Consider the following 11,651-nt stretch of genomic DNA (forward strand, 5'->3'; position numbering starts at 1 on the left):
TCATACCTGGATCTCCTCTCCAGCATGTCCCTAGTCCTCTCTTGTCTTCTATCAACTTCTGCTACTTAGACGTTTTGGTGACCTGGTTAGTTCTCCATAGTTCCTCAGATATTACGTGCCTCGATCCTGCCTTCGCCTACATCCTGGGCTCACACACCCCTGCTCATGTCTGGTATCCATGTGTACAGGGAGGGACTGAGAAGGATTTGTTTTGGCTCATTCAGGCTGCCTTCAGGGCAGCTCTGGTGTGGCCTGTGGAGCTGAGGATCAAGCTATGGTCTCCTGCACTTGACTGATTTTACCCAAGCAGGCGCTTTAAACAACTGAGCTAAACTGCAATCCCCCTGCCCTTTTTAAAACTGTATTTAGGACAGGGATCTACAGGGTCTCACTACATAGATTGGACACGTAGTGATCCTCCTGTTTGTAGGATCCTCCAAGCTCTGGGATTACAGGCACGTGCCACCATGCCCAGTCTGCATACAGGAAGAGAAACTTGGCTGTTCCAAGTTCCCTCCAGATCCTACCTCTATGGGCTTCATGGCTATTTTTATTAAACCTCATTCTCTGCTTCACCCTCCTTATCCGGCTCTTCATTTTCACTTGAGGGTGGACTGGCTTTCCTAGGTTAACTCAGACTTTTTGTGGATGCTCAGGTGTTCCCCTCTGCTGATCCACAGCTTTGCTCTGGGCACTAAGGCCAAACTTTGGCATGAGCTCACAGAACAAGAGCTCAAAAGGGCACCATGCAATAGTCATGAACTTCAGTCTGTGTGATCAGACTTCCTTAGAAACTGAGTGTCAGCTGCCTTAAACTCCACTATTGTTTGCCTAGCTGTCAAGGCAGGCAACACCCAAAGCTCCTGCATATTAAGGCTTTAATTCCAAAGCTTGTGAGCTACATGGGTGGACCACATGCTTTTACTAGGCTTGAGAGAAACTACAAGTGACTCGACTTGCGTTAGAGCCACTCCATCAGAAGGGCTGCATCATCTCCCAGTGTTTTCCCTCCTGCACTGTCTCAGTCCACAGTAGGCCTATTGTTACAAGAACACAGGAGTAGAACAAACTATTTCCTGAATACATATGGATCTCTTAGAGAATCAAAATCTGTGGTCCTGATCTAAGGGTGGAATGTATAACAAGCTGAGCATGTCCATTCTGTGTTTTTGGGGTTGTGGTCAGCCCTAAACCACCATGTATCATGCAGCTAATCATCCCAGAACTGAGTGTGAAACTTGGTTAAAACAGTAGTCATTTTCCCCCTTGAAAACCAGAGGTCAGAAATTTGGCCATTGGTATTTGGTATTTGGTATTTGATATGGTACTTGGCTGTTCTCAAGTTGCCTGGTGAGTGCAGCCTTTTGGAGGTTTGACAAGGCTGATGGGGTAACCTGACTTCATGTGTGGCAGTGAGTGTTAGACATTGGCTACATGGCCTTTCATCCTAGAACCATGGCCCAAAGGAGGCAAGCACATGACTCAAGGCCTCTTGAGGCCTTGGCTGAGGGCTGCCAAGATCTGCTTTTATAGCACTCTGCTGGGAGAGGCAGGTCACAGGGTGGGTGCAGATTCAAGAGCCAGGTCAGTGGCAAGAGGGCTCATGGTGGCATTCTTTGTCCCTTGCAGGTGGCGGGGGAGGTGGAGAGGTTTCACCCTGCCTTGCTGCACATCTGCTTTAGGGAGGCAAGTTGATATTACCGTTTGTGTCTAGATGTCCCCTCAAAGCCTCTTACAGTCCTTGTTGGTGCTGGATCTAGAATGTGTGATGCTGGGATTAAGAGTGTGTGACTACTAAATTAATTCATGGATTGGTTTAGCACCACCCTAAACTGGGTAGTCAAGATAGAATATAAAAGGGGCAGAAAGAAGCTCCTATGGTGACTTGTGGCTTGGTTGCTTGCCTTAATGACTTCTGCTGGCCACGAGCTGTTTCTCCTCCGTGGTGGCCATTTGGCATGCCACACTGCCTTGGAGCTAGGTATCTATCAGCTGAAACATCTAGAGACTAAAGCATAAGGCAGGTCAGTGGCTTGTAAGAGTTATAAGTTCCACTACTGAGGGTCTGCTATCTGCAGAGTGGGGCAGATAGTCGGACATCATGGGATCTGAAGAATGACACTCATGGTGCCCAAGTCCCCAGTGAGAGGTGTCAATGCCAGCCCTCACCAGCCTGTCCATGCTTGGCTCTTATACATGCTACACCTACCTTTTGGTTTGGGGTTGGTGGTTCCCAGCTTTTGTGGGGAAACAATTCCTCCTGGAGCACAGCTTGCTCTTGCATTTCACTCTCCTACTTACCAACTGGATTGATTTAGCCCTGAGGACACAGTTCATTTTCTACCCAGGCCTGTGTAACCTGGCAACAGAACTTACCTTTTAATCATAAAACCAGGTGACTGTCAGCCACTCACTGCTTCACTGAGTCCAAAATGATGACAGTGAAAAATGCTGATGACTACTTGTGGGAATAATTCATAAAAGTTTTTAAAACTTCCTCATGGAGCTCGCTAAGCTTTCAATTTTATGTAATAGTGGATGAAAAAATGACCTCTGGTCCACAGAAGAAGCCCTCTGTCATGTGCTAATTCTCAGCCAAAAGGCCAGGGAAAACATAGTGGCAAAACTGAACTCTAGACCAATTTTCTACTTAGTTGCATTAACCTGATGGCCAAGGACAATTTTGCTAGGAAAAAGCCCCAGCTTCAGAGGCTACAATTCTTACATTCCTGGAGAAATCTATTAAAAGGACAAATGATAAGGAAAATTTAGAAAATACAATACTTATAGGGCAAATGCCACTGGTCTATGTTTAGGGCAATGCTGTGTAGAATGCTTGGCTCAAGGGTGCTTTGGGATGGTCAGGACAGGAGCAGAACAAGGCAGGGAAGCAAGATCACCTCATGCCTCCACTGCCAGCCCATGATGAAGTCACGTGGTAGATTCTGCTGGACGGTGGGGACTGAAGCCCAGTCCAATTCATTGGGTTGGCCTTCTCCCTGTGTGGCAAGGAACTGTGAGCAGAACCTCTAGGTCACACTTGAGTGTGAGTTTAAGAACAGTTGGGTGACAATACAGTACCTTCCAACTCAGCTTGCTGATCATCTTAGTGTGTGTTTTGGTTACTCTTCTGTTGTTGCTGGGGCAAATACCTGACACTCGAAATGAGGAAAGGAAAGATTCATTCAGCTCCCAGTTACTGGAGAATTCAGTCCATACGCAGCTGGCTCGAAGGCAGAGCGGCACATGGCAGAGGGCAGCAGTTCATGATGATGGAAGGCAGCAAAAGCAAAAGGGAGGAGTAGCAGCAACAGTGACCACAGAGAGGAAGTCTGTCTCCCTTAAATTACATTCATGCTATCCGCCACAGGCTGGGCGTAGTACTCACATCCATAAACCCAGCAGCACTCACTCCATAATCCCAGTGGATCTTGAATTAATCACAGACTCTAGATGTCTGCCTGGTGATTGCATAAGGCTTTGGGGGGACAAATACACACAGACCACAGCACTGTGACATCATCCGGTATCCATGGTTGCAGAATGATGACACTGAAGATGTCATGTCCTGATCCTGAAGCCTGTGACCATTTCATCTTACGTGGTAGAAGGGAATTAAACTGGCAGAACAAAACAACAGTCAACATAGTAATTAAATGAACAAAAGCTGACAGCCTTCACTTTAAAATCAGGAACAAGGAAAGGGTGTCCACCATCACCATTCTTATTCAGTATAGTTCTGGAAACATTAGCCAGAGCAATTAAACAAGAGAGAAAAATAAATTGAAAAAGACTTGGAAAGGAAGAAGTGAAATTGTCATTCACAGATGATATGATGCTTTAAATAGAAGACTGCAAAAACTCCACCAAAAGATTTGAATATTTAATAATCAAATTCAGTGGCATACCAGGATACAATGTCAACATTCAAAAATTGATAGCATTTCTGTACACAAATAACAAACACGTGGAGAGAGAAATTAGGAAAAACATGCCTTTCATAATATCCAAGAAATGAAATACTTAGGAATCAATCTCACAAAGGAAGTAAAAGATCTATACAGTGAAAATTATAGTGCTCTGAAAAAAGAGATTGAAGAGGATCTCAGAAAATTGAAGGCTATTCTTTTCATTCCAATTTCATGGATAGGGAGAACCAACATTGTGACAATGGCCATAATCCCAAAAGTGTTACACAGATTCAACACAATCCCATTGAAAGTAAAATATCATTGGCTTAACTTGTAGATCTAGAGAGAGTATTCCTAAAATTAATGTGGAACTAGAAGAGACCTAGAATATCAAAAGCAATCCTGGACAGCAAAGAAAAGGCAGGAGGCGTCACAATCCCTGACTTGAAATTATATTACAAAGCTACTGTGATAAAATAAGCATGGTAGTGGCAAAAAGCTGATTTGATGATCAATGGAACAGATTAGAAAATGTAGACACAACTATAAACACTCTTGGCCACTTTATGTTTGACAAAGGGGCCAAACATTTACTGGAATGAAGGTAGCCTCTTTAATAAATGTTGCTGGAAAAACTGGCTCTTTTGTGCCAAAGACTCAAACTAGGCTCGTGTCTATCACCATGCACCAAACTGAAGTCAACATGGATCAGAGATTTAAGTATTAAAACAGAAACACTAAATCTGCTGGAACAGAAAGTAGGTAGAAATCTTGAAGACATAAGGGCAGCCAGATAATTCATGAATAAAAACCAAACTGCAGGGAAAATACTTAAAAGCATCCACAACTGGGATCTCATTGTTTTGAAAAGTTTCCGTATGTCAAAAGAAATCACTGACAGAGTAAAAGGAAAACCAGTGAATTGGGAAAAAAATTTTAGTGAACTGTCTCTTAGATGAAGAATTTCTTTTTCTTTTCTTTTCTTTTTTTTTGGTGAAACTGTGGATTGAACTCAGGCCCTTGCACTTAGGACTTCTTTTTAGAACACATAAAGAATTAAAAAAACATCAGGAACCCTAAATTCAGACAATAGAAAATGGACATCTGAGATGTATATACACTTCTCATATGGAGAAATAGAAATGGAAAATAAATATATGAACAAGTATTCAACATCAGTGGTCACTGAAGAAATGCAAAGGAAAACAGCACTGATACTCCCTGTCACTCAGTAAAGAATGTCTGTTATCAAGAAGTCAACCAATAACAAATGCCGGCAGGGCTGTGGTGAAAAAGCAACGCTTCTCTACTATTGGTGGGAGTGTAGACTCATAAAACCACTAGGGAAATCAGTGTGAAGATTCTTCAAAAAACTAAGATTAGAGGTTCCATTCAACCCATCTATTCCTCTCCTGGGTATTTTCCCAGAAGAACTTAAAACACCATACTACAACAATGTATGTGCACCTATTTCGTCTAGGATTGCAATTTGTCATAGCTAAATCTTGGACACAACCCAAGTGTCTATCAGCTGAGGAATGAGTAAAAAAAAATGTATTTTTTATACAATGGCGTATTACTCAGCTATAAATAAAGATAAACTCAAATCTTTTATAGGTAAATGTATGCAACTAGAGACCACACTCATAAATGAAATAAATCAGACCTGCAAATGTACACATCATATTGATTCCCTAGTGTAAAAACTTTTCAAAACAATGAGATCCCAGTTGTGGATGCTTTGAAGTATTTTCCATGTAGTTTGGTTTTTGTTCATGAATTATCTGGCTGCCCTTATGTACATAAAACTTTTATGTACATATCATAAAAACTCCCTAGTGTAAAATCTGAAAGGTACAATAGATACTGTGAAAGGGAATAATACTGTTCAAAGGGAAGGAACAGCGGGGATGAGGGAAAGGAGAAAAGAAGGAAGGAGAAAAGAAATAGCTATGTCTGTATATAGGATAGCTTGGATAATTGTCCTGCTGATTTCTGCTGGTCTGTTGAAAGGAGCAGTTAGTGCTTAAATATTTTTGTCTCTTCTCTTTAATGTTTTGACTAATTTTGAACTAATATGAAGACAACAATATGCAATATAATAGTGGTTGTTCAATTTCTATCATTTTCTTTAGTGAAATCTTGTGTCATTTCTAACTTTTTACTGTGATTAAAATAATAATAATGTGTGTATAATACTTTGTTTACAACTTCATTTATTGTTAAGTACTTGGATGTTTTAAGGGGACTTCTATAAATATTTAGCTTTGAATTCACCCCATTTTTCTCAAAGTGAATGGTATTTTTTCTGAAGCCACTTTGTTCAAATATATGGACACAGTTTAAGTCCACAAAATGGGAGTTATTGCTGCTAATCTGTAGAATGTAGGATTGGGAGAGCATCACTCAGGTCCTCAAGCAGAAGAGCGACTGGAACAGAGTTAGGGAGGAGGGAATCCACAAATGAAAAGGGAAGAATAAGATCACAATCAAAAGGATGAAAGAAATTTTAATCATAATGGCAAATGGAAGAAGCCAAAGAATTGCAAAGCACACGTATGTGAAATGAGTTTACCCTTGGAAATGAGATGATGGCTTGAATTAGGAATTTTAAAAGTCATTAATTTAAATTTTAAATGATTGAATAAATTCTGGGCAGGACATAATCAAAGGGAATTACTAGTAAATTGGAATATAGCATTGTGGAGTGCTATAAAAAATTCATGGGCCACATAAAAACCATGAAGTTCCCAACACATGCAACTGTAGCTCCTAAAAAATAGGATGGTGAGTGGTGGGGAAAAAATGTAAGAGAGAAAAATTTCCAGAATTGAGGAGATTTTTGGTCTTTTGTTTCGGGAAGGACGGATGCAACCAAATCATATTCAGTTGCTTTTTGGTGAAATTTTATTTTAAAAATGGTAAAAAGTCTGTCTCAAAAACTTCATGATAAAACTGCAAATGATCAACCATCTACAAAGCCATGAGAATTAGGCACCCACACACTTCATCTTGTCCTGCAGTGATCCTGAAAGATGGTGAGATTTGGCTGAGGATAGAGCCCTATTGGAGTTACAAACCCTGCAGTGCCTCGTTCACAAGTAAGGCAACAATAAAGACATGAAAAGATAAGCTATAAGTTTCTAACCAAAAAAACTCACATGCAGGAAGAGGGGATGTTTCAGTCATGCCACTATTAAGGGAGCTGAGAGCCCACTGTTCCCATGGAAGAACTACTATGGTGTGCATTTTGGCAGAGGAAACGTAAAGCCAGACAGAAGATCGGGATGCAAGGAATTGCAAGCAAAGTATACAGATTTTAGTAGGATGCAAAAATAGCAATGGGAGCAATTTCTTTCTTCAGAAAAAAGTCTTAGTAAAAAATAAGGAGATAAGGGCCAGCTAAGTAGCTCAGCAGACTAAAGCACCTGCTTAGGCAGACACAGGTCTTGCGTTTGTTCCCTGGCATGCCCCGTACCAGCCCTCTGAGACAGTGATCGAGACTGGGTGTGGTGGCGCGCTCCTGTAATCCCAGCTTTTGGGAGTCTGAACACAAGTGGATCACTACGAGTCCGATCTACATAGTGAGAAACTATAGACTCTGTAGACCCTATTCTAAATACAAAAAAAAAAAAAAAAAAGAAGATAAACTCTGGACAGAGTACAGGAATAGGGAGGAAACTCATGTTGTGATTATCTTATTCACAAGTAGAACAGAAATGTTTTATACTTCATTAGAAAATTTTGCAGTCAATATGCATGTTAAAACTACAACTGTGCAGGCTATACATATTCACAAAAAAGTTTTTAGTGACAGCCTAAAACAACATATTTTATCTAAAATACAGCTTTAAAAGAATCCAAATCGGCAGAAAGAAGTCCTGTTAATTTTAGCAGGCTCATATATCTTAGCATAAATCGTAAGTTAGAAAAAGCAGTTAAGAAAGATGGAACAATGTATCCATCACATTTACAAACACACATTTTCGAAGCCATAAAATACTGCCGTGTATACCTAGCAGCAAGTGCAAATATTAGTATGCATAACTAGGTTAGTCTCAGACATTGTTCCAAGTTAGAAAGCTTTTTCATTTCATTCACACAGTAAAAAGTAAAAGAAAAGTGAACATCATCCAATAGGTCCAAAAGTGCATTTGAAGAAATCATTACTCAGTTATGATTAGACATTAAAAATTAGGGATAACAGAGAATTTTCTGAAACTGGCAACTATAGAAAATTTGTCGCATATCAAAATTTCCAAACTGTTTCATCAGGAGTAACATGGGAATGTTCTCTCTCTGTTCTGACTTGTCCTTGTCTTAGTGATTTTGGCCACCGGAGTGCTGGGAAGAGCAGGTGGTTTCCAAGGCTACAAGGCAGCAGCCTGTATGTGACTACTTCAACACAGAGTGAGTGAAAACACTAATGCACAGTATTTATGCACAGTTAAAATGTGAAAGATTGGCCGGATAGGTCAGACACAAGAGCGACATTAAAAATCCAATGATTTCATTCCACCAATAATAAGCAATCAGAGCAAGCATAGAAGAAAATCACAGATGATGCCAATACAAGCTATAAAGTTTTTATGACTCAGTCTAATAAAGATGAGCAGTACTCCTTATAAACTGATAAAGAAACATAGAAATTATAATATTATTGAAAGATATGCAATACACAACTAGGTGGAGAGGCACATCATCTTTGTTGACCCAGTATAAAGGTGGCTGTTGCAAATGAGCTTGTCAAATCAATGCAATTTCTATCAAAATCCCAAATAATTTTTAATAAACTTGATAGCTGATTCTAAATTTTATTGGAATGATAAAAAGTCATAAATAGACAAGACACAGCTGAAGAAGAAACAGAGGGACGATTTGTGTACCAAGTGTTAGGAGGTAGCTCCGTGTTCTGATAGCTACAAGTGTGGATCATTGCCTATTGAGGCAGCAGGGCCTGGGAGGTGGTGGCCAAGGCAGAGCCTGTCACAGTGAACCAGGTGGGCCATGACAGGGCTGCAGAGGAGACCCTCCAGTTGGTAGAACTCAAGTCCCCCTGGACCCAGATGGGAAATGCTTTGAAGAGGGAAATGTGAAAAATGGAGCTTTAAAGCTTTCTAAAGAAAGAAGTTGTTAATATTTTTACAGTCTGAAGCCAGGGAAGGCTTTCATAAGGCAGAAGAGACATAAAATGTAAACTATGATAAAAATGGTGATGATAAAGGTAGAGAATAATTCTTCAGTGTTTCCTGCATGGGGAGCATTGTGAAGATGTTTATTTTACCAACATTAGTTGGCTTAGTCTTCTCCACACCTCCATGTGGTAGAGATGATGGTCACAATACTCTGTGGAGGGAAAAAAGGGACTGTGGAGCTGCTGGCCAGGGGAAGTGCCAGGGATCCCAGATGTTATGGTGGCAGACACTTTGCTGAGTTATAAATTTGATTATAACAATGAATCAAACAGATAATCAAATAACCCTCTTCTGTAACAAAGGGTTTTTTGAAGTTAAAAGAGAAGCTGCCAAAAGTGACAATGCATTTGTGTACAATGCTCAATACTGAGAATAAATGACTTTTTTTTCTCACTGCCTCTGACCAGGTCTTTATTCAAAATAAGCTGTCCAAATTTACGATACTTGTATGGGATAGAGATTTTGACAGTTTATGCAGCAGGCTTCTTTTCTTCAGCAGGTTTCTTTTCTGCTGGTTTCTTGGGAGTTGCAGGCTTTTTCCCCAAAGTCTTCTTCCCAGGTTTCTTGGGACCAGCAGCTTTCTTTCCTTTCTTCTCTTCCACAGCTTCTTGCCAGCAACTTCCTTCTCTTCCAATTTGACTGCCTGTGCAGCTGCTTCAGGCATACAGATCTTGTGATTCCTGGCCTGGCGAAGAATGGTCTTCCAGCACATGGTCTTTGCATATGAGTTCAGCTTCAGCATGATTCTCGGGTTCTTCAGAGGATTCTTCTTCAGGACTCTTCAATGGATCTTCTTGCGTGGTGCTCGGAGGGCTCTTTGGATCTCTGGACTCTTCAAGATTCTGCTCAGATCTGTATTGATCATCTTGTGCACAGGCAGGTTATAGTGACTCTTGAGGGTAGCAGCTTTTCGCCAAGTGCCATACAGCTCATCTAACTTCCAGAAAGCAATTTCAGTCCAAATGCAGAAACACCCCACAAGCCCACCAGGAGCAAGTTTCAAAATATTCAGTTTGCTTACATGGAGCAGAGTAAAGCCCGGGATATTTCTGAAGGCCTTAATGATGCCATTGTCTTCATTATAGATGATGCAAGGTCCCTTGCGCTGGATGAGATGGCGGTTTCTCATCTTGCCCTTGCCAGCCCTCATTCGCTGAGAGACATAGACCTTTTTGATATCTGTCCAGGCCTTAAGTTTCTTCAGGAGCAAAACTAAAACTGTCTCCTTAGTCTTGTAACCTTCAACTTTATCTTCCACTACCAAAGGAAGTTCTGGAACTTCCTCAATTCGATGACCTTTGGACATGACCAGCACTGGCAAGGCTGAGGTGGCCAAGGCCTAGCAGATGGCATACTGCTTCTGGGTTGTCTTGACTCTGCAGTGCCAACGGCACCAGGTTTTGGTTGGTGCAAACATGCGGCCTACCCAACACATATTGCCAAAGGCACCCTGGCCAGAACGGTGGGTTCCACCGCCGCGAACTCTGGGAATTCGAGCCACGGCTCTGCCAGTCCCCCAAGACTCAGCACTGGTCTGATGACCTGCTAGTTTGCAGACAGCATATGGCTGTCTGTTGTTTTTCTGCAAGTTTGTGTGAACAAAATTCACAATATCTGGTCGAATGAGAGCCTTGAACACAGCGGGCAAAGTGACATTTTTGCCAGATGACTCCCCATTTTCAGAGTACATGGATATCAGGGGATGAGCACAAGCCATGGCGGGGAGAGGAGTAGGCCACGCTCCTCCTGACCCAGCGGCTCCCACAGAAAAAGAATGACTTTCTTTTATACAACAAAAGCTAGCCCAGAGGAAAACTGGAAGAGAAGGGTCACATGGTCAGTGGTGCACAAAAGCAAGGGTGCAAAATTACCAGCAAGTCACCACATCGTACCCATGTAGCTGGCAGCAATTAGGGTTTGACAGTGACGTAATTGTATTTAACTTTAATAGCTTTATTTACAATTGACATGCCACAAACTGCATAGATTTAGTGTGCATAATTTAATGTGTTTGAATGCATGCATACACTAATGAAACCATCCCCACAACCAAGTCATGAGCTTATTTACCCCTTCCAGAAGTTTCCTCCCTCCCCACCTTTTCTGTGTAATGTGAACATGTAACTCGCAGCCTCTTCTCTTAACAAACTTTGAAGTGTACAACAGGGTATCCTTGGCTGTGGGTTCTGTGTTGGACATTATGTCTCTGGAATGGAAAATGGTGCAGCTGCTATACAGAATATGAAAGAGGGTCCTCAAAAAATTAAAAATAAAGCTATCATAAGATCCAGGAACCCACTTCTAGTACAGATCCAAAAGCATTGAAATCAGAATATTGGAGTCATGTTTTGACTTCTGTATTTTCTGTAGCATTAGTCACAGCAACATACGGGGACAGCCTAAGGACACGTGACGTCTGTAGATGATTTTGCTGCCAGTCTCTGCTGGGCTTTTGAAAGGAGCAGTTAATGCTTGCAAATTTCTTTCTTTTTCTTCTTAGTTTTTTCTTTTTAATTTCTTATGACATTCTTTAAAATGGATTTTG

At 41.2% G+C, this 11,651-nt stretch overlaps 1 pseudogene; it reads right to left on the bottom strand.

Moving 5' to 3' along the window:
• Positions 1-9,492: 9,492 nt before the first annotated feature.
• On the bottom strand, positions 9,493-10,859 carry LOC101565951 (annotated as a pseudogene).
• Between the last annotated feature and the right edge of the window lie 792 nt (positions 10,860-11,651).

This window comes from Octodon degus, unplaced genomic scaffold (assembly GCF_000260255.1).
Source record: "Octodon degus isolate 3935 unplaced genomic scaffold, OctDeg1.0 scaffold00010, whole genome shotgun sequence".
Lineage (NCBI taxonomy): Eukaryota > Metazoa > Chordata > Mammalia > Rodentia > Octodontidae > Octodon > Octodon degus.